This window comes from Coregonus lavaretus (assembly GCF_964263955.1).
Source record: "Coregonus lavaretus genome assembly, chromosome: 27".
NCBI lineage: Eukaryota > Metazoa > Chordata > Actinopteri > Salmoniformes > Salmonidae > Coregonus > Coregonus lavaretus.
This window is the reverse complement of record NC_140014.1, coordinates 40,041,188-40,045,355: the sequence shown is the minus strand read 5'-3', so window position 1 is coordinate 40,045,355 and position 4,168 is coordinate 40,041,188. Positions and strand designations below refer to the sequence as shown.

Genomic DNA, 4,168 nt, shown 5'->3' with positions numbered 1-4,168 from the left:
ACTCTAGATTGAATCACACAGAGGTTAACATGGACCTAATAGAACTCTACTGTAGAGTGAATCACACAGAGGTTAACATTGACCTAATAGAACACTCCTATAGATTTAATCATGATCAACCGTTTTGTATCATGTACAGTTTCTAACACTTAAAATAATATAATTTTGGTCAGGTTTATAACAGCCACGACAGGTTTTGGTAATGTTTATAACATGTTTGCAACATCCATGACCATGACAGGTTTTGGTCATATTTATGACATGTTTGTCACATGACCGTGTCGTAATGCTGAGAAGGTGACGATGATCCAGCAGGTGGAGCTGTCTAACAGCACGTTGCCACAGCAACACAGGATCACTGCATCCGTGGAGATAGAGAAGACCAGGGAGCCTCTGTACCAGCTCTTTCACTATGGCGATGTGGTACGACGCCCTCACTGATAGTATGAGTATCACCCATAACACCCTGGGACAATGCCTCCCAAACAACATCTAAGACAGACAATGTTCTGTAGGAATGTTGTATATTGTCATTTAATTCCCAAAACATGTTGTTCAGCTTTCTTTACAGGTTTGGAGATTGATTTTGATTTATGTTATTATTAGTGTCTTGTATCTTCAGAATGCCTAGCCCACATGGGTTTATAAGACAATGTATTCTTGATTCATAGTTTGCATTTAAGGATGGAGTGTTCACTGTGGTACAATATAAGCAATAACTGAGTAGGCATGATTTGAATAGCATGCATAGATAAATAAATCAAATATATTTTAATCCTGCTTCTGTCATTGCTGGCATTGGAGAGGAAATGACCAAACCTGTTAATGTTATAAAACACTGCTGTCTCCTTTATCTGCCCTGAACATGTCCTGAAGCAACCTCTCCTCTCCAGGAGTTGGTCAACAAGGATGCGGCCGTGCTCTTTGCCTTCCACTCTGCTGCCAGTGCTCCGAAGGGCCTCTACCACAGAGTGAAGAAAGGGTGAGTGGGACACACAGATAGAAGAAAAGAGAGAGAAAGAGGAAGAGAGAGAGAGGGACACACATACAGGCAGGCAGGAGATAGACGGACGGATGGACGGACAGAATGGGGCAAAGAGGTCGAGGATGTGGGGAGTACAGTCTAATACTTTAGGTTCGATGCTATTGTTTAACTCTTCATATTCTGATCCAGTTTACCAGGGTTGTCTCAACACCTGCGGTCCTGTCCTGTAAGTGTGCTTCCTGTGTTCCAGCGCTGTCCTCATGTGCCTGGGCAGAGAAAGGGGCAGATGAGATGGGTCCTGATGGCGTAGTTGTCCACTCAGATGCCTTTCCACCGGAGGCCCCTGTGGACACGTTTGGAGCAGTCAACACTTTCAACACATCGGTGATCTACACCCTGTCATCATGGTGAGGAAGCCACTGGGCTCATCATATGTGGTTTAGTTCTATGGTTATTTCGGCGTTTCCGCACCGAGGACCACATTGGAAATCTGTGCCGTATGTTTTCTTGTGATAACTAGCAGCATCATACTTTATCATCTGTCTTTGCTATACTACAAACTCAATCAATCAATTAAACAATAACCTTTCCTTTTGCAGGAGGAAGTCTACAATAATCTCATACGTTAGGTTGCCAGGTAGCTGAAAGAAAGTGTGGCCTCCATGGATACAATGAAATTGTGACAAAGAAAGAAAATTCTAGCTAACTATAAAGCATTTAATCTGTATCTGCTTGATGTGTTAATGCTGTCCTGAGCTAGATACAGTGCTAACATACATAGTACTTAAATCAAATTCCACCTGTTGTACTGTATAATTAAGATTAATTAATGATGATTGTCCAACAAAAAAGGCACAAACGGTCCATCTTTTGACAGACAAACTCATCTGAAAATAGTTGACTTGAGTTGTACTTCTGATGGACAAAAATGGACAATGATGTGCGTCATATACAATTTCAACTGTATTGTATTGTATTTATTATGGATCCCCCATTAGTTCCTGCCAAGGCAGCAGCTACTCTTCCTGGGGTTTATTATGGATCCTCATTAGTTCCTGCAAAGTGTCACGATCGTCATAATGATTGGACCAAGGCGCAGCGTGATATGCGTACATCTCTTTTAATAGTGTACTAGCAACACGATACAAAATACAAAAACAACAAAACGATACGTGAAGTCCTCGGTCATGAACACAACCCAACACGGAACAAGATCCCACCAAACACAAGTGCACAACAGGCTGCCTAAGTATGGTTCCCAATCAGAGACAACAAGCAACAGCTGATTCTCGTTGCCTCTGATTGAGAACCACCCCGGCCAACATAGAAACACATAACCCAGAACAGAACATAGAAAACGAAACATAGACACTACACAACGAAACTAACACCCTGGCTCAACATACAAGAGTCCCCAGAGCCAGGGCGTGACACCAAGGCAGCAGCTACTCTTCCTGGGGTTTATTATGGATCTCCATTAGTTCATGCCAAGGCAGCAGCTACTCTTCCTGGGGTTTATTATGGATCCTCATTAGTTCCTGCCAAGGCAGCAGCTACTCTTCCTGGGGTTTATTATGGATCCCCATTAGTTCCTGCCAAGGCAGCAGCTACTCTTCCTGGGGTTTATTATGGATCCTCATTAGTTCCTGCCAAGGCAGCAGCTACTCTTCCTGGGGTTTATTATGGATCGTCATTAGTTCCTGCCAAGGCAGCAGCTACTCTTCCTGGGGTTTATTATGGATCCCCATTAGTTCCTGCCAAGGCAGCAGCTACTCTTCCTGGGCTCCAGCTAAATTAAGGCAGTTATATACAACTAAAAACATTACAATACATTTCACAACAGATTTCACAGCACATTAAGTGTGTTACCTCAGGTCCTTATTCTACAACCACATATCTACAACACAAAATCCATGTGTACGTGTGTGTACAGTGCGTATGTTATCGTGTGTGTGTATGTCTCTTCAGAGTCCCCGCTGTTCCACAAGGTGTATTTTTATCTGTTTTTTAAATCTAATTTTACTCCTTGCATCAGTTACTTGATGTGGAATAGAGTTCCATGTAGTCATGGCTCTATGTAGTACTGTGCACCTCCCATAGTCTGTTCTGGACTTGGGGACTGTGAAGAGACCTCTGATGGCATGTCTCGTGAGGTATGCATGTGTGTCCGAGCTGTGTGCTAGTAGTTTAAACAGACAGCTCAGTGCATTCAACATGTTAATATTTCTCACATATACAAGTAGTGATGAAGTGCAAATTGTGCATATAGTGATATTATTAATGTTAGCTCTCCGTGTACATTTAAGGGCCAGCTGTGCTGCCCTATTCTGGGCCAACTGTAATTTTCCTAAGTCCCTCTTTGTGGCATCTGACCACATGACTGGACAGTAGTCCAGGTGCGACAAATCTAGGGCCTGCAGGACCTGCCTTGTTGATAGTGTTGTTAAGAAGGCAGAGCAGTGCTTTATTATGGACAGACCTCTCCCCATCTTAGCTACTGTTACATCAATATGTTTTGACCATGACAGTTTACAATCCAGGGTTACTCCATGCAGTTTAGTATCGTCAACTTGCTCAATTTCCACATTATTCATTAGAAAATTTAGTTGAGGTTTAGGGTTTAGTGAATGATTTGTCCCAAATACAATGCTTTGAGTTTTTGAAATATTTAGTACTATCTTATTACTTGCCACCCATTCTAAAACTGACAGCAGCTCTTTGTTAAGTGTTGCAGTGATTTCACTTGCTGTGGTAGCTGATGTGTATAGTGTTGAGTCATCTGCATACATAGACACACAGGCTTTACTCAAAGCCAGTGGAAGGTCATTAGTAAAGATTTTAGAAAGTAAGGGGCCTAGACAGCTGCCCTGGGGAATGCCTGACTCTACCTGGATTATGTTGGAGAGGCTTCCATTAAATAACATTCTCTGTGTTCTGTTAGACAGGTACAGTGGGGGAAAAAGTATTTAGTCAGCCACCAATTGTGCATGTTCTCCCACTTAAAAAGATGAGAGTGGCCTGTAATTTTCATCATAGGTACACGTAAACTATGACAGACAAAATGAGAAAAAAAATCCAGAAAATCACATTGTAGGATTTTTTATGAATTTATTTGCAAATTATGGTGGAAAATAAGTATTTGGTCAATAACAAAAGTTTCTCAATACTTTGTTATATACCCTT

At 41.8% G+C, this 4,168-nt stretch overlaps 1 pseudogene across 1 annotated transcript in view; it reads left to right on the top strand.

Annotated features, from left to right (window-relative positions):
* LOC311103010 (ketohexokinase-like) overlaps nt 1–1,396 on the top strand; it is a 6,842-nt pseudogene extending 5,446 nt beyond the window's left edge. Inside the window, exons 4-6 of the transcript in view lie at nt 280–423; nt 894–982; nt 1,236–1,396. The product of the transcript in view is annotated as a ketohexokinase-like (transcript). The remainder of the gene's footprint in view (nt 1–279; nt 424–893; nt 983–1,235) is intronic.
* The last annotated feature ends 2,772 nt before the right edge of the window (nt 1,397–4,168 follow it).